Source organism: Engystomops pustulosus, chromosome 3 (assembly GCF_040894005.1).
Source record: "Engystomops pustulosus chromosome 3, aEngPut4.maternal, whole genome shotgun sequence".
Classification (NCBI taxonomy): domain Eukaryota; kingdom Metazoa; phylum Chordata; class Amphibia; order Anura; family Leptodactylidae; genus Engystomops; species Engystomops pustulosus.
In genome coordinates, this window is record NC_092413.1 from 33,390,413 (window position 1) to 33,416,850 (window position 26,438).

The window sequence follows — 26,438 nt, forward strand, 5'->3', positions numbered from 1 at the left end:
CCATATACATCCTGTATGTGCACTGTTCAGTGGATTTACTTGTGGGAAACTAAATGGATTTAATGCTAAATTACTTTGAGAGAGTACACAGGGTATCATTGCATCTGCGAGCAAGCTAACTGGCCTCAGCTTGAGGGCATAGACAGACAGACATTAGTCTCCGCCCACTTCACCTCTGGTTTGAAAGATTTTTGTCAAATACTTTCAGAACAATAAATGCTATAACTTTGGAAATAAAAGGCTGAGTAGGCATTGTTCTGTTTGTTTTTAAAGGGAGACTCACATATAATAATTTGGTAAAATATATAAAACTTTCCAGTTACACCAGGGTTTCCCAAACTACGGAAATGGCCGCTCAAGCACTATTACTGGAGAGATGTGGCCAGAAGTCAACCCCGGCGACATCGATCCATGAACTAGGATGGGCGGCCGCGTGATGACGTCATCACACTCCCGCACACCCCTTCCTGCCGGACGCGGCAAGAAGATAGAAGACGCAGGAAACTTAGGTGAGTACAAGGTTTTTGATTTATATTAAAAAGGCAGTAAAAAGATTGTGGCGGCTGGGGGTCAATAGTTAGTTATGAGGGGCAGCATATGAAATAATTAATTATGAGGGGCAGGATAGGAAATAACTAATGAGGGACAGTATAGGAAATAATTAATTATGAGGGGCAGCATAGAAAATAATTAATGGTGGGGGGGGGGCAGCATAGGAAATAATTAATGGTGGAGGCAGCATTGGAAATAATTAATGGTGGGGGGCAGCATAGGAAATAATTAATGGTCGGGGGCAGCATATGAAATAATTAATTATGAGGGGCAGCATAGGAAATAATTAATGTTGGGGGGGCATCATGGGCATTTCATCAGTGGGGGAGGCTGGTGGGTATTTTATAAGTGGGGGTTGCTGCTGGTCATTTCATTATTGAGGTGAGGCTGCAGGGCATTTCATTAGGGGAGAGGCTGGTGGCATTTCATTAATGGAGGAGGCTGCTGGCCATTAGTGGGCGAGGTATGATGGGCATTTCATTTTTAGGGGATGCAGGTGGGTATTTTATTAGTGGGGACACTGCTGAGCATTTTATTAGTGAGGTGAGGTTTCTGGACATTTCATTAGTGGAGGAGGCTGGTGGGCATTTTATTAGTGAAGGAGGCTGGTGGGCATTTCATTAGTGGGGAAGGCTTCTGGATATTTCATTGGTGAGAAGAGGCTATTGGATATTTCATTATTGATGGGAGGCTGCTGGACATTTCATTAGGGGGGAGGCTGCATGGCATTTCATTATTGGGGGGGCTGCTGGACATTTCATTAGTAATGGGAGGCTGCTGAGCATTTAATTAGTTTTCCAAAAAAGAAAAACCTTTCTATGTTTTTAATTAATCCACTGTCTAACAATTGGTGCAGGGAGGCCAAATATGACTCCAATGGATGTCAATAGTTTAAGGTCAGACCTATACTAAAATAGTTTCTAAAAAGTGCTAACACAGTATGAACACTGTTCAGGCTCTTGTACCTCTCTAAGTTGATTGTAGTGATTGGATAAAATGGGGGTTACATTATCAAGATATCAACTCACCAGCCACTTTATTAGGTACACCATGCTAGTAACGGGTTGGACCCCCTTTTGCCTTCAGAACTGCCTCAATTCTTCGTGGCATAGATTCAACAAGGTGCTGGAAGCATTCCTCAGAGATTTTGGTCCATATTGACATGATGGCATCACACAGTTGCCGCAGATTTGTCAGCTGCACATCCATGATGCAAATCTCCTGTTCCACCACATCCCAAAGATGCTCTATTGGATTGAGATCTGGTGACTGTGGAGGCCATTTGAGTACAGTGAACTCATTGTCATGTTCAAGAAACCAGTCTGAGATGATTCCAGCTTTATGACATGATGCATTATCCTGCTGAAAGTAGCCATCAGATGTTGGGTACATAGTGGTCATATAGGGATGGACATGGTCAGCAACAATACTCAGGTAGGCTGTGGCATTGCAACGATGCTCAATTGGTACTAAGGGGCCCAAAGAGTGCCAAGAAAATATTCCCCACACCATGACACCACCACCACCAGCCTGAACCGTTGATACAAGGCAGGATGGATCCATGCTTTCATGTTGTTGATGCCAAATTCTGACCCTACCATCCGAATGTCGCAGTAGAAATCAAGACTCATCAGACCAGGCAACGTTTTTTCCAATCTTCTACTGTCCAGTTTCGATGAGCTTGTGCAAATTGTAGCCTCAGTTTCCTGTTCTTAGCTGAAAGGAGTGGCACCCGCTGTGGTCTTCTGCTGCTGTAGCCCATCTGCCTCAAAGTTCGAAGTACTGTGCGTTCAGAGATGCTCTTCTGCCTACCTTGGTTATAACGGGTGGCGATTTGAGTCACTGTTGCCTTTCTATCAGCTCGAACCAGTCTTCCCATTCTCCTCTGACCTCTGGCATCAACAAGGCATTTCCGCCCTGAACTGCCGCTCACTGGATGTTTTTTCTTTTTCGGACCATTCTCTGTAAACCCTAGAGATGGTTGTGCGTGAAAATCCCAATAGATCAGCAGTTTCTGAAATACTCAGACCAGCCCTTCTGGCACCAACAACCATGTCACGTTCAAAGGCCACAAATCACCTTTCTTCCCCATACTGATGCTTGGTTTGAACTGCAGGAGATTGTCTAGACCATGTCTACATGCCTAAATGCACTGAGTTGCCGCCATGTGATTGGCTGATTAGAAATTAAGTGTTAACGAGCAGTTGGACAGGGGTACCTAATAAAGTAGCCGGTGAGTGAATAGTTACATGTATGTCCAGATGCAGGAAGTTTCCTACGGTTATAACAAGGGAAGAGATGTGGTAGGAAGTTAGAAAAGTAGCCTCAGTGTTAGTCCCCTTTGGTTAGTCTTGGCTGAAACATTAGTAGCATGACATTTAAAAACAGGTTTCAATGCTGATGATATCAAGTGGTCTAATTTTACTGTACTACTATATAACCTTTACAAAATACCTAAGAGGACTGTAACATCACATCTGTTGCACAAGCCAATTTAATTGGATTGAAAATACATGTAGATAAAATTCTATTATAATACGCTTATTAATTAGTAGCTAGATTTAAGTAGAAATGACCTCAAATCATTGTAATTTTGTCTAATTAATTACTTTGATATTTTCACTGGGGGCAACGAACAAAATTTCTAATAAATAATTGAGTTTACCTTGTATTGAATGGACATGATAGCCAGCGAGTAGCTTAAAGCTTTCTTCTTGAATGTCAAGGGCAGGTTCTCCTACATACCATCAGAAGCTATAATTACATCTGTTCATGTTGTGAAGATATAACTTCTAATAATGAGACTTTGTAAACCTTTTACTGCTGGAATTCTGGTGAGGAACCATGTACCAATTGTTGGCTATAAATCCTGATTTCAACCATTCCAAAAAAATCTTAATCTTGTTAAATATTCAAAAGGAGAACCTACTGGGCTCTTCCTTTTACTATCCTATAATGAAAGAACTTCCCACCATGTTGTTATTAAAGTTGGTGGAAGCCCCTGGGTTCCTTCCCAGTGACAATGCCATAAGATTAATGATATAGAAAGGCGGACAAGGAAAGACCAAAAAGCGCTCATAGAGTAGTAAAGTCGTAACCTATGGTGATGGTTAGGACAAATGGAAAGAGGCTCACCGGATTTGGTTGTGCTATTTTAGGCACAACTCTAATGTAGGTGTAGAAGGTCGGGTGTTAGTGCCCCCTGGTGCTGCCTGTGGACAAAGGTCATCGAGACACGGTTGCCAAACCGGTTTAGAGACGTAATTGGTAGAGCAGGGTAGGTACTTGTCACAAATCGTCGCACATGGATTGGTCACATACACATGAAAATCGATAAAAGGGTATTTTTATTCGGTATCTCTGGAACACAACGCGTTTTGGAGTCTAATATGACTCCTTTATCAAGTGAGTAGATACTGCAGCGCGGGTGACGGGCCGATTCCCCGGAGCTGATCCTGTGTATGTGACCAATCCGTGTGCGGCGATTTGTGACAAGTACCTACCCTGCTCTACAAATAAGATTAACGATGCATTGTGAAATAATCTAATGTGTAAGCCTGAGTTTTCATAAATGAAACAAGAAATGTGTGGATTTATCCATTATTATAGAAGAAAATGTAATACTTTGTCCATTGTTCTAAAAAGATGGAGGAACCATGTTGTTGGAAGTGTATGGAAAAAGGAAACATCTTCAAAGTCGAAGCTCTGAGAAACCTATATGAAGCTCCTTCGAACCTGACTACAATTAGATGGTTTGTAGTCAGATATCCCTAGTTTACCAGTGATTGTTTTTTACATACATACAGGCAGTAGTGTACTGGCACTTCAGAGGATCTGTCAGTGGGCCCGAGCTCTAACCTTAAACTGGTCCTCAGCAAAAGACATCATAATTTCAAGTTTAGTAAGTACTATTTTATAGGGCATAATGAATGGTGGGTTCCTGGAATATGTTGAAATACTGGCCTCCAGGAAATACTGTATAGCAGTGATGGCGAACCTTTTGGAGACAGAGTGCCCGAGCTACAACCAAAATCTACTTGTATGTCGCAAAGTGCCAACATGACAATTTAAGCAGTAACTTATTGATCCCTGCTGTATCACAGGTTTTAATCATATTGGTGTCACGATTTCACCAATACAATAGAAAGATGGAGAAATTTGGATTGTAGCTTCCCTCCAGGGTCCCCTGAAGAGGAAGAATCAGGGGACCCAGAGCAGGAGCTCCAATGACAATCCATCTCTATCCAACCCTTTTTGCTCCTCCTGTAGTCCTGGCAGCCAAGGATGTTGCTTTAAAATAGTGCTGAGCATGGTGTGTCCTGGGATGTATTGGATCACAGGAGAAAGCCTTGAGTCGTATCTGGCAAACTCTGTGTTGGGGTGAAGTCCTGGGTGCCCACAGAAAGGGCTCAGAGTGCCACCTCCAGCACCCGTGCCATAGGTTCGCCACCACTGCTGTAAAACATTAGTGCCTAAACTTGTGATTAAAAGAGGATCCATTTATCCATTAATCCATTTATCTGTGTACTTAGAATTCTCATGCCTCTATCCTTCATCTGTTCCTCCTGTTTGCAATCTATACATAAATGAAAAACTAAGAATTTCCCTGTCTAAGGGGTGGGCCTCTACAAATTTTGACATGGTCCACACCTTTTTGGCATCTTGCACACGACTGTATTTGGGGTCTGTGAGCTAAAATAATAATATTGGAAGACTTAAATTTCTATTGAGTTCAATGGACTTTATAGGCTTTTGTTAGTGTCTATTTCCACTCTTCGGGTAGGCTTCCATAAGTCCAGCACTGTCAATTGCACTCGCTATTTTGTGTGGCCTCACGACTGCTTATACCATTTTCTCCCCACACCCCCCACCAACTCTTTTTGAAGTTCCCATATATGCACAGACAATGTACTTGGAACTGAACGACCACTGCAGCCATAAGTATATTAACCTACCGTAGTTAACAAAACATAAAACCATTCAATAAACTCTGATACAAAAACCATGAGATAATTTTGGAGCTGCAAAGATTTTCTTGCTGCTAATATGCCCTTCACAGCAATTACCCCCCAGCCACCACCACTGGTTCAGCACTTTATAATAATCTCTACTCCCCGTGACACCAACAAACAGGAGCCCACAACTCCAGAGCGAGTCGAAATATCTTCATTTTACTGGGAAAACAATTCCGGTCCTGCCCCCAGTCAAAACCACCAGCTTCAAGGACTTGCCATCACAAACCTCTGCTTCCATGACAAGGCAACCCCTGACTGGCCTTTTCCCACTCCAAAAATTTAGGTTGGGCAGGAAGCTTCACAGCTCTTTGTCAAAATGGCAACTGGCTAATGGCACCTTCTCCTTTACTACCTCCACTACCAACTTATGACTGCTCTTCTTCTCAAGGCTGTGGTCCTACTGGAGCCCCTGGCTGAATCCCGGTACGGCCGTTCTTTATTTAAAATGGAAAAATTGAGCTTCAGCTCCTGGTAAAATAACAGAAGCACTAATGGAACCTAATAAAAGTCCATTGAAATCAAATGACATTTTCACAGATCTGTTAGACTTTCTTATCGTTTTAATGATGGAAGTCAATAGTAAAGGTTCTGGAATTGTTATTTCATGAAGAATACTTTGCGGGACTATAATAAAACATACATGTCAAGAAAGATGAAAGGTCCTATTAAAGTGAAGATGCAAGAAATATACTCTTCTTGCTACAAAAACTTTGATAACGAAGGTTTATTTGCATTTCTTGGAAGTAGAAGTTGTTGTGATATGGAGAAATATTGGTCTTCATGGCTAATAAGTAGATAAGGAGACTATTCCATTAAAAATTGGCCAAGATTTGCAGAACATCACACTAAGGTTCATCCCTAGGGTCACAATACTTTATGAATAATTTGGTATTCATACATAATATAACAAAATCTAAGGAATGACTAAAGCCGAATCATTTCCATGCTCTCATTTTAATCATATAGGGATGGGTGGAACTATAAAGAGTTAAGAGTGAAACAGAATAGCTGCCTAGAGGTGATAAAAATGTATTTCTAAGCCCGATTTTCCAGCTGTTATAAGATACTATCACAGCAAAACCATTGCCAAAAATTAACGATGAAGATTCTATGGTCGGCAGATATTTACAAAAACGAAAACACAAAAAAGGAACTAAATTAAAAAAAACAACAACAAACTAAATTACAAAAATGCAGTATAAAGCTTAATAAAGTTAATAAATAAATAATAATAATGTGTCAGTCCCAGTTATATGTTTTTATATTTGTACATACCATATGTAGTTAAAAATATTAATGAATCAGACCACCGAGAGCAGGGTATAGCTGCAGCAGAGACACACATATATACAGATCACCCCTGCTGTAGCTATGTTAGGGTATGTTAGCACAGCAGATTCTTCTTCAGGGTAGGTAAGATTTAAAGGTATTGTTGCAACATAGAAAGTTATCCCCAATCCACAGTTTAGGGAATAATTTCCTAATTGGTGAAGTAGCCCTACTTATGAGAATGGAAACCACAACAATTAGGAGACTGAGGTTCCCATTGTGCTGCAGGCCAAGCCTGCACCCTGCTGCTCCATTCAGTTCTATGGGAGTCTCCTTGTAATAGCCTATAGGATAAGGGATTATACCTACCACTAACACTCGCAATCAGTGCTGGCACCGGTTTAAGGTTTTAACAATTTAAATGCCCCCTTCAAAGCCACAATGGGCATTTAAATGCTGTCGCCTTCTAGGGCTGTGACATCATCAGGTGGTGACAATCCATTCTTGTGACAGCTGGGATTCTATGAGACTCCCAGGTCTGTCAAAATGATGAGAACTTTGTTTGTACAAAAGGTTAATTTTCTATAAAAACAAAATAAAACCTATATAAATTTGGTATTCCAGCAAAGGAAAACTTAATAAAGCTTTATTTGTAATTGTATAACACTGCCTGCACATAGGGGAAAATCCCTTTAAGATAAATAACCCTACGTGAATGTGCACTGTATCAGTCAGTAACATATCATATAAAACGTTAGTACTGTGAACAGCCCGAATCTGTACTATAGAAGCCCATTATTATTATTAGTCATTATGTGTGATTTCCATGTCTTCTCTCTTAGATTGGGATTTATGACTAGGATTAGTCTTTATTAACTGTAGTAAGAGCAGAACATGTCACTGTCCAATATCACATTCTATCCTACAAATACCGTCAAGATTAATACCGGGTTTATTGTCTTTTTGATGATGTAAAAGATGAAGCTCTCTCAAGATCAAATAAAAGTAGCAAATTACTCATAATGACCGAAGAATTTATGTAGTTATCATGAAATGGTCCTTCTTGTGAAATAATGTAGACGGCAAATCCCAGAATCCCTCTACTTCCTGTCTATAAAATAAAACATCAGGCCATTTTATCGAAGTACTGAAGGTATAGACTGATATGAAATTTTAACCAAATGAATTCAGAGTCAAAATTTTGTTGCGCTCAATGTCATCTGAGGTCAAATGCTTTAGAGTGGTGACATCTAAATAGTGCACACAGGTATGATGGAGGCATGACTAAGACAAGGCATTTTAGTGCCCAAGGCCGACAGGGCATTGGCACCCCCCACCATGTGAATTAGTGAGCTGGTTTGTAGTTTAGCACCTTAGATTAGGTTCTGGGGCTACTACATTAAAGATTAGGGAAGAGGAGGAAGCTACCATCTTCTGATGGTAGATTCCATTAACCTAGTTTTTGCAGAATTTAGAGTGAAGTGCAGATAAAGGGCATTTGTGATCAGACAGCAACGTCATAGCCTTTGCACTGAAGGCAGAGATCCTCTCCCTTCTCCAGTTATGACTGGAGACTGTGGCTGTTAAGGTGGCAATGGCATTTTTCACAGTAGTAGCTAGAAGCTACTAATTGTTGTATGTGTTTGTATCAGTGATGAATGCCTTATAGAATTTGAATGGAAGAGTCTGTGTATCCCACAATATAAAGAAACAGAAGAGTCTTTTTGTTTAGTCCCTACCACTCTGACATCAGGAGGAGGATCAGACATAGACATCAAAATGTTAACTTAAGGTATCTGTCTTAGTAAATGTGCAGTTACATAAGCTGATGGGCCCCAGTGCAAAGTCTGTGCCAGGCCCCGACTGTAATGTATGGTGTATAGTAATAGTCTTCTCATATGGGAAACTGACACCATAAGGGCTCCCTAAACCTCTTGGGCCCTGGTGCGACCGCAACCTCTGCACCCCCTCAAGTTACACCCCTGCCCCAGGTCTACGCTTAGCGTAGCATTATATGATATTCCATCCCACGCTTCCTACTGTATAAAATCTAATACAAAACAGATGGACACCAAAAGGATACTCGGTTAGCTTCCATCTGACAACGAAGTCTATGGGGGTTACTTATCATATGCTGGTGCTTGCAGCCCACTCCGCCAATGATCTTACCCCCCTTCCCATCCTCAACACCCACTGGGAGTAATAATAACAAGCGCTGGTGGATTGCTGGCATTTGTGATTATTTTGGGGTTTCTAGTTTTCTGGCAAACAAATCTCTATAAGTCTATGGAGAAATTAGCATGTGCCTCAGGAGTTTTTGGCATATACACCACGCCTGTGAAAGTATGCACCCTTACACTGTACAGGGTTTATACTATTTTATTGGTTGTCAACTTTATACCCCAGTGTACAGTACCTGGAAATGACATCTCAGCTGTCTTTCTCCAAGTCTTTGTTACGCATACTTCTAGTACCTGTTCCTGACTTGACATCCTGATACTTCTAGTACCAGCTCCTGACTTGACATCCTGATACTTCTAGTACCTGCTCCTGACTTGACATCCTGATACTTCTAGTACCTGCTCCTGACTTGACTTCCTGATACTTCTAGAACCTGCTCCTGACTTGACATCCTGATACTTCTACTACCTGTTCCTGACTGACTTACAATTCCTGAATACCTTCCTAGCCCTTGTTCCCTCTTCTTGTAGTGGCCCATGTTCCATTGTCTACTGTGTTTACATTTCCTGCTCCATGTTTCCTCTGTAAACCATTTCCATTCTCCACATCTGGTCTTGTATTTGTCCAGTCATCGCTATTGTTGGCAGCTGAAAACAGGGACCATTCGAGGAGACTGACCTATGGATCGATCTACATAATCCATACCTCTTTGCGAAACGTGCTCACGTACTTAATTCTCACATCAACATTTATTTGGAATATCCTGTATTCAGAGTATTTCATGAATTTATAGCAACGCTAAATCTATTCCTTTTGTGAATTATTACTGAGAGAAGCGCATGTTCCATTACAGTCATTTGAGTCATAGGCCCTTTTGTTCTGCATGTCAAAAGATCATTCCAGAAGCCGCGCAGGGGATATGAGAGAAGTAAGGCTGGAGCCATCCAACATAATTATAGAGACAGAAACGGCAGAGGTGGTGGCACGGACTTACCAATTACAGGTCTGCTCACCATTAACACATTATAAGGATAATGACGTGAGTATCCAAGGCGCAGTCTAATCCTAAAGCCCTCTTTTGTCCAATAGGCTAATGTCGGCTCCAATAAGCTAATGATTATAAGTTATTATCAGTTATTATATACTCACAATCCTCTTTATAATTAGTAGTTTTAATTTACAGCAGCGGAGCTGAGCTGCAATTTACTTTTTTAAAACATGTTAAATTTGTGATTTAAGAAAATTGATGATAATGGCATTTCACATAAAAAAATCACAAAAGAAAATGATACTTTTACCCACTGGAATGTGCTTCCAGTTTTAGTTAATTCTGCTAATGAGACTTCTATTACTAAGCTAAAAATTGGTCTTCTGACAGTTCTACAAATTCAGTTTGTGGGGCAAATGCCATTAGTAAAGTTTTGCCCTTTACTAAAGGCAATGGAATGTGTATGGATGCTAGAGGTGTAAGTAAGAGTACTTCTTACAGAGACTTTGCTAATTTAGTTCTCATTGCAGGTGTGTGGAGACGTATAGCCATTGATGCTCCACTAGGGAATTCTGGGAAATATACAAATATGTTTTCCAAGATGGGATAAGGAAAACAATGCCTTGAAAGGCAGCCCCCACACATCAATTATAACTTTTAGGAAGCCTAATGACATGATTTCAGAAGGAACAGATTCTTAACTGTAGACAGCATGGTTTCTACATGGTTGCATCTCTTCCGTACAGTGTAGGGAACTGGGATTCTGGGAAATATGCAAATACAAACAAGGGAGCAATGGCTATTTCTGCTACCTTCTATGGCACCCCTTATTGATGCTCAAACACAGCAAATTGTAGATGCTGATAGAAAAGGCATACAGTTTTTGAGTTTTTTCATCTCTCAGCCCAACAAATTTACATACTAGCTGTCTGGACCCCCACAATCATGAGCACAGATACCAGCTGTTCACAACAATGGGTGTCCATTTTCATTAAGTGAATGAAGTCGCAGGGTGAGCAAGCATCCTACTACTCCATTACTTTGGGTGCAAACTTAAATTGCAGGGCAGAGCCTTAAAGGGGCTGTCCACTTTCAGAAAATAATTGATATGGTTTAATGAAAAGTTATACAATTTTCCAATGTACTCTCTGTATTAATTCCTCACTGTTAGCATGTTTTAATGCACTTAATATTGAACAAGATTGCACTTACTACACTAATATAGCTTTACTACTTTTGATAACCCATGTGCTACTTACACTGGTCCCAACACAGAATTCTCTCATCCATTTTAGTAAAGTGGGCTGGCCATGTGGTTAAATGGTTAGGCAGCCCACTACTCTATTATAGCTAATATGGAGACCTCTTCAGTAAGACTTTCATGCTTATATGTCCCAACAGTACAGGTAGGACGATATCAGGGAGCTATGGTTCCCAAAGGTTATAAACAAGCCCAAATGTTTTAAGGCCAAATGGGTATTTCTGGACTTTTTAAATCTCCAATCCCTAGGGTCAATAATCAAAATCAGAATGTCAGGTACACAATGGTCAACCCTGTGCTTGGTAGATGGTGAAGAAGCCACAGCACTCATCCAAAGCTGATCGATGTGTCATACCCCTACCTATCTTATATTACATACCTATCCTTTGGATAGGTCATCATCAATAAAACATTCTAGGCTTCCCCTGAGCTAAAATGTGCCTTCTTTTTATATTGAAAATAACAGAAGGGTCATGTTCCTTCAGTCTGGTTCCAATAAGACGAAAATTCTGAAGCACATTATCTAAATTTTTCTTGAGGGACCTAGACCTCAGTATTTATCACACTTTATATCTTAACTTCCTAACCTAGTTACCAATGAGCCTCAGGTTATGGAACATATCTAACTCTGGAGTCTCCTGTCAGAATTACATGCAAGGAACATTGCTACCTTGACAGTTATCTAAGGTCACAGTCTTTCAGTGTATATAATTTCACTTGTTAAGTGCATTTCATAACTTTTCAGGTATTTCCATGCTTAATTGTCATGTGGTTGCTAAAACTATTTTTCTTTCAATTAACATTTTACCATAAAATATTACCGCTTTCTAAATTAAGACAGCACATTCTCGGAGCCAGCAGTTCCCACAGTTTTTTTGCCACAAAAAAAGCACTCAGAGAAAAGGTACTCGATAATTGAGTGTCAGAACAAAAAAGAAAAAGCTAGCAGTTATTAAATGACATGTTATATATTCGGCATCAGGCTAAAATGAGAAATAATTGAATTGTTTCTTCTTGGTGCAAATTTTTTTGGATTAAATTAATTTGTTTAAGTATAATCTTGAGGCTTTTATTTAAAGTCCTGTACATGTTAGAAAACCCACAACTAGAGATGAGGAAATTCCTTTTCAATTTCGGGTCCAGGATTCAGGCGTGTCCCACGCGACCCTGGACATATTGCTGGATTTGCTGCTGTGCAGCCAATCAAGCAAGCTAACGGCCCACCTATTGCCCCTGCTCCCCATGGCTAGTTGATAGGGGCATCAATTTGCTGGATTGGTGTACAGCCACCAATCAGGCAATATGACTGGGGAACACAAGACAAACCCAGAACGCAAAAGCTCTCTACCCACATATCCCAGGATAAAATTCCAGACAGAATTTTATACCAAACTTTTAAACAGATCAATACAGATCGGAAATCGTCAGACTATCTGACCAAAGTGCGGCCGCAGGACCCTTAGTAAATGAGCCCCATTATGTTCAGTTTGTAAGGGACTACTAAGTCCCTTACAAACTGAACAAAATGGGGCTCATTTACTAAGGGTCCTGTGGCCGCACTTTGGTCAGATAGTCTGACGATTTCCGATCTGCGCCGCATTTAGTAGAGGATTTGGGCGCACAAGATGGGATTTTGGCGCAACGGCTTTCATGAGGCACAAATCGTGGGGCAGGCCGTCGGATGAACCAACTGATTCGGACTGAGCGCAGGATTTAACATTTAAATAGTTTTGCAAGCCATGAACTTACATGCACTGGGAAGATGATGGTGAACTCCGGCGGACATGAGCAGGGAAGCATCAGATGCAGGAAATCGGGCACATGGTCTTTGTGAATCGCGGAAGCTGTGCATGATCGTCGGACAACACACCTCGGGGATCGCGCAGGGACGGGTAAGGTAAATGTGCCCCAATGTATGGGCTTTTAGGTGAAGTATCTTGCATGATAAGAATGTATTTTATGAAAAAAAATCTGTGGTCTAAATGTTAATACAAGTTTTGTTATTCATATGTAAATGAGCATTTCAATGCACCATATACACGGCAAAAGCTCAATCGCCTTGTCCAGAGTTAAACATGGTCAATCAAGACGAGTGGGGAATGCTGGAAGTGCAACTGAGCAGTGGTTACTGGGCCTAGCCACCACACTCATGATGAACCAAAATTCTCATGGCAAATGAGAAAAAATATACTTCATTAGGCTTCATTTTCTTATGAAAGGCATGCTTATAAGGTAAGAAACAACATCTACATGACCGTTGGAACCAACAGTTGGTAGGCGACCCACTGTACTATACAGCTGTTTTGACTAAGGGTGTTATAAACGGATCTCGCCGTTTCTTTTCACCCATTTGACTCCAAGGAACCAGGCTAGCAAAAAAATTAAATATGGAACAATCCATAGTCCGTGATGTTGCTAAGATGTTGCTAAGAAGCAACATCAGGCAACAAGCAAACGGTCAAGGCAGGCAGCGTGAGTTTGGTAGTCATAAGCAAAATGGGGTTGTAAACTTATCATGTGTACCCCTCTCCTCCATGAATAAGGTCAATACACATATGGAAGAAATGCCGTCATGCTGGGACAATAGCTGGCTGGTCTCCAGAGTATGCACATGTAAAACCGGAAAGGAAGAAGAATCATCCGTGTTAAAAGTTTCTCAAAGCTTTCCGAGCCTTACATGGCCCTAAGTTGTAGCCATGTCGTCGCATTAGCTGAGCTAGCATGTGCCGTTTGGAAATTTTAATTATTGAAAAATAAAGCTTTGAAAAACATTTAACGTGGAGCTGGATGATTTTTTTTCCTTTCTGGTTTTACTTGTACATTCAGCAATAGCGTTTAGAATTTTGGTTGAGTAAAGAATCTGAGGCCAATCAAAAACAAAGCAGAAAAACACACAGGAACCTTCACATTCAGACACCTATCAGTGGGTGCCTTTTTTAACTGGATGTGTGCACTAATAGACCAGTGGGGGTGCACTGGCCCTTAACTCTAAGGAATGGATGCATGCACTGCTTCATTAGGCTTAAGGAACTAGTGGTGAAAAGCAGGAAGATGCAGGAAGGTCAGAGAATGCCAAAGTGGGGAGAAGCAGGGGACAGGTACATGACTGTGGAAGGTGACACCACAGTTTTCGTTTTGTTTTTTATGTTTTTATTGTAAAGTAGCTCTCAAAGGATTACCTGGGGTCTCCGTGCTCAGATTGCCAGGTTCTGATAAGAGTTGTTTGGACTAAGACAAGCAGTTACACTATGAGATCTATTTAAGTGTTTAAGTAAATAAATATCATTTTGGCTGAGAATATATAAAATTTAGAAAAAGGCTCCTTAGACCTACCAATGATATTATTGTGAAAGACCTGCTAGATGAGTGATACCTTCTACAACAATTTGTCTTTTCTTATACATATTACAGACTACACAAATTTAAATTTTTAGATTCCTTTTTATAACATAAATTTTTCTTCTCAACCCACAATGCAATTGTTACAAAAAAAACTCCATTCAACCGAGGGAATAACAACTTGTAGGCAAAATAAGAGTGATTCATGATAGATTCCATTTGATTTCACTTAGCATTAATATTTCAGACGCAATGTGAATGTGTAGAAGGAAGCGGTCCCCAGTTCATTCTTATTGACATGTTTCCTCTACTGGGTGTTCACAAACACTAAAAGAATCGACAATGAAAAACATACATCGAGTTTGGGTACATCACAAGTGAATATTACAAGCCATGTTATACAGGTAGAATGCCTTAAGGGGGCCTTAGAGGCCGTTTGTTTCCACAATGTGACATTTTATTGTTGTTCTTTGTAATTTTCCTGACTAGACATAAGACAATGTATTATAAATTTCAAACTCCTCTCGAATTTTGTTCTGTCTAATCAAATAAATAAAGAATAAACTCAATAAGCTTTAAGCTATGCACACCGAATAAGTGTAAACTTCTCTCCCCTAGGATTTCACAAGTCTAGAATTTTATATCACATGATAAAAACTAACCATACCCCTTAATATTTTTTTTTCACGGTGGAGAAGTGTTCAGATAGACAAAGAAAAGTATGATTTAAGTACTTCCAAGAGTCTAGGATTGTTTTCTTAAATTAAAAGCAGCGGCTGCAATATCTGAGTGTTACCTGAGGCTACAACACTTTCAAATCAGTAAGTCTAGTGCACTGTTATCAATCACAAGGCTCAGGGATTGATGTCGGCCTGCGGCATTGTGTTGACTTGCCCAGCTGAAGCACTGTGACTTGGCTACTGGACGAGCAACGTGGCTTGACTACTGGGGGAGCACCGTGGCTTGTCCATTGGGGGAGCACCAGGTCTTGCCTACTGGGGGAGCACCGTGACTTGGCTACTTTTTTTTGTTACCCTCAAAGGGCTGGTTGTGACACTAAAACTGTATAAATGGAACTACTAAACAGCCTACTTAACTATAAAGGTGTAGCTACATTTATACAGTAATAAAATTACATTTGGCCCTTGTAAGGTGCCTGGTGAAAATTAGTATGCCACCCTCGGTCTAATGGATAATTCAGCATGACTTCCCACCCCATCTCACCATACACATACACAGTGTTTTATATATATTTATACCTATCTATAAACCAATATACAAATAGCCTTCTCTGAACATACTGCATATTATTAAAATGCATGGTATCTGTATTATGTAATGTCTGTTACGTCAGTATATACATATTTTACATCACACTACAAATATCTACACTTGATTTTTTTTTGTACAGAAGATCTATGTACAATGAGATGGGACAGAGCCTTTTCATTATTTTGCACTTCAAGAGGTAGCTTCAGAAAAGTAGTGTGCGCTCAACTGAAAAAAACAATATTGACAACTAGACATGATAAGCGGCACCCTAAAACATAAGTAGTAACTGTACAGCCTGGCATTACAGGTGCTCCCCTTACCCACGCTCAACATCAGAACAAAAATTATTCTTTCTATGTGTACATTCTAAGTCAGCTTCCTCATTGGAGGAGGGAGGGGAGAAGATAATGGAGTTATTTGACAACACAACTAATTTTCTGATTTACTGAACTCTGCTACCCTGAGGCCTGAGGCCAAAGGCTCAACTGGCCTAATGGAATAAAGAGTCTCCAGATAATATCCAGGGTACTCATGTGATTCAACCTTCTCTTACTTCTACAAAACACTCTCATCACAACTCCTCTTTCCTTGAAACATATGAAGACCTAGTGAATATGGAGAATATAGTAATATATTTAAAATAATCAAAAACAAAGCTTATTGTTAATTTTCTCCTTCATGAAACCTGGCCTTCTAAACCAAATCCCTCAAAAGGAGCAAACTGTTAGAATAACTGGCCAGTGCAAATGGACCTTTAATGAGATGTATCTTATTGCCTAGGGCTGTGTGAACTGTACATCCAGCCCTGGCACTGTGAAATATTTTGGTTCAAATTATGCAATGGGAAATTAATAAAACAGTATCCTAATTGTTTTCTGTTTCATCTTTCAATCTTTCAGCCATGAGCTGTTTATCGCGTTAGCCATGAATAGAGAATGGAATCACCCCAGTTTTGGACCTATCCTAACTTCGACAAAGAGCTCTGCCAACTATTTTAAGACATGAATAATCAGTCATTTATAATCCAATTAGTGAAGAGAAAGAGTCTCTGCTTTTTTTTTTCTTTGCTTTTGTAAAAGATTTTGCAGATTCTTGCTGTTTTCCTCAAGGTAAGCCCTCGGGCACTATCCTGTTGCTCTTCCTTAGTTAAGTGTATGTTTATTTTTTGGCTTATAAAGATTTCATAGAAAAATCTGCCCAAGTTTTACATTTATAACATCAAAACAAATTGCTAATTTATATTTCTGTTACAAAAAAAATACTCTAAATATTCCACTCGGCATATTTCTCGTTTACATTTGTATTGGATTTTTTTTTCTTTCGGCTAAATCCAATACATAGAGATATAAAATTATTATTAATGGGTCACACGGGAGTCAATGATTCTTTACATGCACATATAAGGGAGAGGGATACTTGCCCTTCTTAGGTATTGTGTAGTAAATCTATCACACCGAGGAGATAAATTACTTACACAAATGAATGCTTAGAGGTAGATTTATCGATAGTAGAGGCATTCAAATTATTTTTAATTATTAACAAAGAAAATTTAACAATACATAAAAGGATTCATTCTAGCTATAAAGCTCGGAAATGTTTCCCAGCATACACTGCTGCTTTCTGTTGTTGTTACATATGTATATTTAATTTATCTCAGTTTATGATCTCAAGAATATAACAGTAACCTCCCGTAACCCCTGGGCCTCTAGTGCCTCTACATGCAAGGTTTTTTATGTTGAAATATGAAGCTGAAATAAACAACTGCGGTTCCGTGAATCACCCTCGACATCCTCCCAATGAGAAGCTTGACAAGCTGTATTCTCATTTCTTATGCTTTTCCTTGTTAAGTCAGGTATAGGATATATATTTGTATGGTCTTGTTTTTGCTTTTTCATAAACCAAAGCCCTACAATTGTGTGTGGCTTTATCTGGTACTGCAAACCCTGTTCCATTCACCTGAACTTCGAGCAGCATTGCAGCAGTAAAAAGAAAACTTCTGCTTGATTCTGCTTATCATTCTGGACAATTAAAAAGGGAGACATTTTTCAGGACATTTATCAGAAGACTGGCTTAGAAGCCCTAAAAAAAATTGCAATGCCAGCTCCACGCCAAGGGAAAATGGAGGGCATGAAGGGGTGAGCGACTAGCCAAGGAGTGGGTGGGGGGCATGACTGCTAGCTTGCAGATGGTGTAGATTTGGTCACTGGAGCAGCCACCTACTGGATACATCTGGAGGCCTAACCCTTTTGATGTATCCAGTGGTACTGGAGGGATAGGGCTTCCATCATATGCAGGTGCTCAAGGGCCCGTAAATAATAAATCTCCCCCTAAGTTCTTTCCCCATTCTTTTTCCTTTTCCCTGTGTATAGATCAAATAAAACAAAAGAATCAAATGGAAAACTCAGGATAGGATAGTTATATGAGAGCACTTGGCACCCTTCTGAATCAACACTTCAGGGCAGCCTCTGAAAGCCGAACGAGAGACAGAAGCAAAAGGTTCTATCCAATGTAAAGCACCTAAGCTTTAGTAACCTCCAATACCTTTGGGTGCCAAGGTTTGCTTGGAACTGCTGGATAGTGTGGGTTCTTAAAGGGAACCTGACATTAAGCCCCAAAACCCAAAGTCCTACCACATTTATTGTAGCCAGTTGCTCTGCATGATGATATTGTAGTGAGTTGGTGGCTATTGTAAATTATTGTAAACTATTGTAAATTAAAATGACCCCCCCCCCCCTTCCCCACTCTGTATGATAATCCTGTGAATGTCAGATGGGTGTTTCTGAGAAGAGCGGAGTCTGGCTGCAACACCCCCTTCCTCCTCTGTCCTCTTGTAAAAACTTGCCCCATGCACATATCATTCATACACCTTTATGTGATGTATTCTATAATTCACTGGAGCTGCTGACTCATTTCAATAACATTTTTTTTTTTTTAAACTTCTTTATTGTAAAACACAATAAAATCAAATAAACAAAAACATCAGACTTTCAATCAAATCATGCTTACAATGTTATATGATATTACATACATTACTTTGCCTGAGGTTCAATATAACAATAAAATCATAATAAACAACAAGTATACCATTCTCCAGTTGAGTTGTCTTGTTCTGCGTTATCTGGGTGTTCTTTATATTCGAGTGAAAGTATTATGTTTGTGGTTGGGTGCACCTTGATTCCGCTCCTTTCAAATTGGTTGAGTATGTTTAAATTTACATATGTTCACAGCGCCTGTGCCCTGGTCCCCTCCATCCCCCCCCCCCTCCTCATACGGTTGGGATCCAACTCTTGGCTACCTTTTACAAATCTCTCATGGCCATTCTGAGTCTAGGCGGCGAGTAATTGGTTCTAGGCGTGTCACACCAGTCCCCCCAGATGTGACTAAACTTGTCTGGTTTTTGTCTGTGCTTGTAAATTATTTTCTCATACGGAAGGATTTGGTTCACCTGTAGCTTCCACATACTTAGGGTAGGGGTATTGGGGGAGTACCACCTTAGTGCTATGCATTTCCGGGCCATAAACAATGTTTCTTGTAAGAATATTATTTGGTAATGAGTCCAATCTACATCAGGAATTAGGCCCAATAAGCATGTCTCAGGGGAATGTGTTAGTGGTACTGGTAGGATGGTCGATAGGAAATCTGTTACTTCCTTCCAAAATTTTTGGATTGGAGCACAGCTCCAGCTCATGTGCCAGAAATCTGCATTGAGATCTCCGCACCTGGGGCACGCCGTGGTTGGTACTCGACCCATATGTCTCAGTCGCACAGGCGTCAGGTATGCTTGATGTGTGAAGTATAGTTGGATGAGTCTATTATTTATTGAAGGGGAGACTTTGAGGTGTGATGAGAGAATATCTGATATTGATTCATCCTCTAGTGAGGGAATATGTGATTTCCATTTATTTATGGCGGTGATTGGAGATTTAAGAGTCTTTTCCCGGATTAGGTGGGTGTAGAGTGCTGAAACCAACCCTCTGGGTCCCTGTGTCCTGAAGATTCCAATTAAAGGATAGGAGGATATGGGTGGGCGGGGTGTCGGGAACTGAGCATCCAATGCGTGCCTGAGCTGCAGATACTTGTAGAAAAAGCTTCTGTCTAGCTCGTATTTAGTTTGTAATTCTTGATAGGAGCAGAGGATGTTTGTTGTGTAAATATCTCCTAATGTTGCTATGCCTTTCTGTTCCCAGTGTATCTGGCCCTCCAGTACGTGCAGTTGGGAGAGTGTAGGGTTATGCCACAGTGGAGTCTCGGCTATCATATCTGAAAAGCCTGCTATTTGCTTGGCTGCCTCCCAGACCTGTCTAGCTATCTTATGCAGGGGTAGTAAAGACATGTTTAAGTCCCGGGGTGGTTCAAGAACCGGCCATAGGGATTTGAGATTCAAGTGGTGTTGCAGGTGGTGTTCTGGGTTAGGTAGGGTCTGCCCTCCCATCCAGCTGTTTAAGTATCTAAGCTGCCCCGCCAGGTAGTAATTGTAGAAATCGGGGAGTGCCATCCCAGCTTCATCTTTTGGTCGCTGTAGCGTTTGGAGACTAAGTTTGGCTCTAGAGGTGGCCCATATAAAAACCCCTGTCAGTGAGTGTAATTCTTTAAAGAATTTTTTGGATAGTGGAACTGCCGCATGTTGTATAATATATAGGCACTTTGGGAGAATTATAAGTTTGACCAAATTAATTCTTCCCGCTACTGAGAGCGGAAGTGTTTTCCAAACCCTGTATTTCTCCCTTATATAGGAGAGTAGAGGACCTGTGATGTGATTACGCGTGTCCTGATATGTTTTGGTAATCATTATACCTAAGTATTTAAATTCTGTCACTACTACCAGTCCCTCCACTATTGCTGGGCCCTCCCAGTTCTGAGTGCCCAGTGGCATGAATACCGATTTTGTCCAATTCACCTGTAATCCTGAATAAGTGCCAAAGTCATTGATGAGTGTTATGGCGTGTGGAAGGGATGTGGTGAAGTTGGATATGAACAGAATCATGTCGTCGGCGTACAGGCCCACTCTATCCTCCCTCTGTCCCAGCACGATTCCTGTATATATGGGGTCCTGGCGGAGTTGGGCAGCCAACACCTCAATGGTAAGGGCAAACAATAGTGGGGACAGTGGGCATCCCTGGCGTGTGCCTCGGTGGAGAGTAAAAGTTGGGGATAATTCTCCGTTGACCAGTAGTCTGCTGTTGGGGTTTGAATACAGTATACCTATCCATTTACAGAATCGGGGCCCGAAACCGAATTTCACTAGACATCGGCTGAGAAAGGGCCATTCCACCGAGTCGAATGCCTTTGCTGTGTCTAGGGACGCCAGTGCCCAGTCCCTTCCCCTTGTCTGTCCGATTTGGGCAATAACCTGGACTCTCCTGATATTGTCCGAGGTAGACTTCCCCGGCATGAATCCGCATTGGTCAGGGTGGATTAAAGTTAGGATAACCTGGTTGAGTCGGGAAGCTAGTATCCTGGTAAGAACCTTATAGTCGGTGTTTAGTAACGCTATTGGCCTGTAGGATCCGCAGTCCAGCGGGTCCTTACCAGGTTTTAGGATCAGGATAATTGTGGCTTCAGTCAGCGATCTCGGGAGTTCTCCCTCTGTAAAGGTAGTTTCATACATTTCCAGTAATTTGGGAAGGAGCAGGTCTTTGTATTTGTTGTATATTTCTTTGGGAAGTCCATCTGGGCCAGGTGATTTGTTGTTACTTAATTGGTCTATTGCGTCTTCCACCTCCTCTAGTGTTATTGGTCTTTCTAAAAGGTCAGCGTGTTCGAGTGTCAAAGTCGGTAGCGTTATCCTGTCTAGGTACTGCTCTATGTCCTCATCAGTCCGTGCCAGGGAGGAGCTATATAAATGTTCATAAAATTCTGTGAACCTGGCTAGGATCTCTGAGTGTGTCTGTAACACTGTCCCGTTTGATGAGCGTATGCGTAGAATAGGGGGTGACATTGAGTGTTGTCTAGCTATATGGGCAAGTAGTTTGGCTGATTGGTTACCCAGTTCAAAGGCGGTCTGTTTGTAAAAGAACATTTTATTGTCTGCCTTCTCTTTTATTGTGTGGAGATATAATCTACCTGTCTGTAGCCAGGCTTCCCTGTTAGTGTCGGATGGGTTCTCTATATATCGCTGCTCTAAGTTGCAGCATAGCTCTGCTAGTTCAGTTTCTTGGCGCCTCGACTCTTTTTTAACGTGAGAAATGGTTGACTGAATGCATGTGCGTATATACGCTTTCATGGCGTCCCATTGGGTTCTGCGGTCCTGTTCTATTGCGTGGGCTTCAAAAAATGCGGCCAATTGTTCAGGAGTTCTATCCTGGGAACTTATTAACCCTAGCCAGAAGGGATGTATAGCTTGTCTGTACATAATGGATGTCGTTCTTGTGCCCAGTGTGCAAGTTATTGGTGAGTGGTCCGAAGTTCCCCTGGGGAGATACTGTATATTTTGTATGTGTGGGATCAACGTAGTGGAGCCCACTATGTAGTCGATGCGTGAGAGTGATTTATGGGTTGCGCTGTAGCAGGAGAATACTTTTGCCTGTGGGTTCCGGTACCTCCATAGGTCCGTCCAGCCCAATTCGGCTAACAGAGCAGACAGTGGCGTGGGCCTGGGGTCCGACAATGCGGCCTGTGTGTTCTGGAATCTATCTAGGTTTGGGTGTAACAGGGCATTAAAGTCTCCCATACATAGGTTCAGGGCATGCGGGTATGTTGTGGCAAATACTGCGGCTTGGCGCAGTACCGTCAGAGAAGCGGGTGGAGGGTTATATATCCCTAAGATGTTATATGCCACTCCATCAATGTGGGCATGAACAAAAGCAAATCTGCCCTCAGTGTCCACCAATTGGGCTTTATCCTCCCATCGTAGGGATCTATGTATTAAGATTGAAACCCCTCTAGAGGCTGAATTATGGCATGAATGCAGTCCCCACTGCACCCAAGGTTTGTGAAGAGTGTGCGATTTGGATGGGATCAAGTGCGTTTCCTGAAGGCATATTATGTGCGGGTTTTGTCTAGTAATCTGTGAAAACACCATAATCCTCTTCCTAGGAGTGCCCAATCCTCTCACATTCCATGAAAAAAGGCGTATTGCAGACATAACGCGGGTGGGTGTTATGAGGGTGGGTCCTAGGCTTGTCAGCTAGTGCCCCCGTCCTAGGATGTGTAAATAATAATCTCTCTTCCTCTACATCCTTCAACTGGTTTTTAGGTTGGTATACATGACAAACTTTAAACGTAAACTTAATGTAACTTACATTACAAACAACTGTTCGGGTCGCCCCTCTGTCCTTCCGGCCTAACCGTGGTCGTGAAGGTCGTGAGGCGTTCCTGACAGAATTGGCTAGAAAACTGGGATACTCTTGCCATACCTGGTGGATCATAGGCAAAGAGTATATGCGGTTTTCCTTAGGACCCAGATACTTAGACATTTGTCCCCAGGCTATTGTAGATCATTATATACCCTATCGAGTATAAACTCTCGCTAAAGGTCCTGAACTGTCTACAAATATGAACACAGTTATAATTTCAGTAGTTAGTAACCCGTTATGGGCGAATAACAACCAAATTTACATAAATGCTATAATGATTATGCTTCCCTTTCTTAAACACTGTCCCCGTGCTCACGTGCTCCTCCAAGATGTTGGGTTGAGGATTACTTGTCTCGGGGATTCTGATCAGCGTTGTCTCGGCGACGCGTTTCTGCGGAGGTCCAGCCATTCACTGGCCTCCGCTGGAGAGGTGAAGAAGATAGCTTTGTCTCCGTCTAGGACTCTCAGACGAGCTGGATAGGCCATGGAGTAAGGAACATTTTTTTCTCGAAGCCTGCGTTTCACATCTGTGAAAGTTGCTCGTCGTTTCTGGAGTTCCAGGGAAAAGTCTGGGAAAATGGAGATCTTCGCATTATCCACACAGATGTTCGGGTGTTTGCGGGCTTGTTGAAGGATCATGTCCCGGTCTTTGCAATTTAGCATTCTTGCAAGAAGTGGACGCGGAGCTGCTCCTGGTGGGGGCGCTCTAGCCGGCACCCTGTGCGCCCTTTCCACCACAAAGGCCGGTGAGAATTTTGCCGCGGGGAACAGTTCCTGCAGCCATTTTTCAAGAAATTCTTCCGGACTTCTGCCCTCTGTTTTCTCTGGCATGCCAATTATTCTGATATTGTTTCTGCGGAGCCGATTTTCCAAGTCGTCCGCCTTTTGTTTAAGTGAATCAGACTCTGACTTGAGAGAGGAGAGGGATCTCGGGACATTGGCTGTGCGGTCCTCCACCTGCGATATTCTTTCCTCAGTGGTTTTAACACGGTCTCTGAGGTTTTGCAAATCGTGACGAAGCAGGCCCACATCAACTCTCACTTCATCAAGCTTGCCTGTGAGAGAACTTTTGCAGGAGTCTATTGCCGCTAGCACTTGTAGGGTTACTTGTTTCAGAGTAGGTTCTTCTGCATCCTCCTCTGCTTCTATTTGCGATGTTGAAGCAGTCGCATTAGGTTTAGCTCTGGTATGCACCGTGCGCTGTGGTTGTGGAGTACGTGCAGGTTCTGCCGAGTCTCCCCTTGCAAATTCTCTGAGCTTGTCAATGGCACTCGCTTTAGGGGGGCTCATGTTGCCTGCAGATAGTCAGCAGTATTGGTATATCAGAAGGATTCACGCAATGTAGCCGAGGCAGTATTTCTTTGGCAGGCTATTGCTCAGTATGTACTCTTGTCAGTAATAGTCCACTGTGCAGATAGTAATGCAGGGTTAAATGCTAGTGTAACTCACAGTTAGTTGTGAATATCTCTGGAGCCTCTGCTGAGTGCTTGCACCTGTGTGGATCCAGTGCTCTTAGGGTGCTGCTGTCTTCTGCAGTCAGGCCTCTCTGCGCTGTTAGCTGTCCCCAAAATGGCGCTGCTGTTTTGGCGCGTCTCCGGTCCTCCCTCTCAGCAGGTTACCTCAGCTGCCTTAGTCCTCCGCGTATCGGAGCGATGGCGCTCAATGTGTGTGGGCAGATGCTGGTGTGCCTCTGTTCTCGCTGCCCGCACCTCCTCCGGTCAGCGAGGAGCAGGATCAGAGCTCGTCTTTACAAGATGGCGCCGGCCACGTGTGAAGGCGCGCAACTCGCGCCGATTTGCCCGGCGGCTCCCGTGCCCGACTCCCGGGCTCTGACTGCCGCAGCTGTGTCGCGGGGTCTCTCACCGCTCCGGTCACTTTCTTGGCGCCTGTGGAGCGTTCCGGCCCGCACACTGGCCCGCGTCTGTCCGGTCTCCGCTCCTCACGGTCTCCTGCGGCAGAATGTTCCGGCCCGCTCACTGGCCCGCGCCTGTCTGGTCTCCGCTCCCTGCGAGCTCTCACGGTGTTGGAGTTACTCCCGGCGTCTCCCGTGACTGCGGTAAGTGGGTTCACTGATTACTGCCGGTGTTGGCCTGGGGGATTCAGGATTTAACCTGCGGATTCTTAGGGTCTCCACGGAGCTCCGCTAAACACGTCTGGCCATCTTGGCTGCTAGCCACGCCCCCTCAATAACATTTTTAATGATCTATTCCTCTACAGCGGCCATCTTGGACCAAGAGAACCAAACAGCACCCATTTTGACCAAGCGAACCAAACAGAAGCCATTTTGGAAATCAAGCGGACATTTTAGTTTTAGTCAGGGGTGCTTTTGACCTATGTACAGCTAATGTCACTATTTAAACTTCATCCACTGTGAAATTGTTTAGAATTCATTGTGTTCTCGCTCCTCTCTGCTTGGAGGCCATATTATGACTTAACAGAGCTAACACAAGGCCAATTAGTATAAACATGTCTGTGAACAAGGCCTGGGAATTTATTAACCTTTTCATTATGGCTAATAGCATATCAGTATTCTATCTCCTTGTCACGCCCCCCAATGATGACGCAACTGCGCACTAATAAAATGGGGGAAGATTCTACATACACTAAGAGACTGATGATCTTGGGTTTTCTCTCATCCCGGTACCGGGCAGCCATGAAAGAATCAATTTGAAAGTCACCTTTACAACTGAAGTAAGGACTGTTTTGAGTCCTAGATAAAAATCTATCAACATCATGAAGAGCCACTCACTGAGTAAATGAAGTAGGACCTTTGGTTTGGCGAGCTAGGTGTGAATGACTGATTCTCTTTATGGTCAGATCTTGACTGATCCGATTCTGATGACTTATCCTAAGGATACTGTAAGTCATCAGTATATAAAACATTCCCCACCAAGGTAAACAAAAAAAAATTGAGCTAAAGTTGAAAAATATCCATATACAGTCGACCCACTGAAGTGATGTCCGGCAGATTTTACAATGGTGTAATTAAATTAAGTTTTTAATTCAGGATTAATATAATTTGCAATATAGGCTTTGAATGTAATCAACAAAAGTATATGATAAAATTTGTAGAAATTAGATGTAAAAATGAAGTCATCTTACCAATTCCAACACTTCCTGGATGGCTTCTAGTTCCTGCTGCCTCTTGACAGAGATGTATGATCACTGCAACAAATCACTGACTGTATCTATTAACCTTTGAAGTTAATGATTGGCTGCAGGACTCATATGTTTGAACTGCAACAGGAAGTTAGAGACCAAGGAAG

At 42.0% G+C, this 26,438-nt stretch overlaps 1 protein-coding gene and 1 long non-coding RNA gene across 5 annotated transcripts in view; one reads left to right on the plus strand and one right to left on the minus strand.

Moving 5' to 3' along the window:
* MACROD2 (mono-ADP ribosylhydrolase 2) overlaps window positions 1-26,438 on the minus strand; it is a 1,393,268-nt gene that overhangs the window by 442,768 nt on the left and 924,062 nt on the right. The window lies entirely within an intron of this gene.
* Window positions 13,413-25,587, plus strand: LOC140120447 (uncharacterized). 2 transcript variants are annotated; one of them, XR_011853796.1, is made up of 3 exons: window positions 13,413-13,498; window positions 16,777-16,986; window positions 25,390-25,587. It is a non-coding gene; the product is annotated as an uncharacterized lncRNA (long non-coding RNA). The 2 variants fall into 2 exon arrangements; XR_011853795.1 differs by lacking the exon at window positions 13,413-13,498 and adding an exon at window positions 13,550-13,738.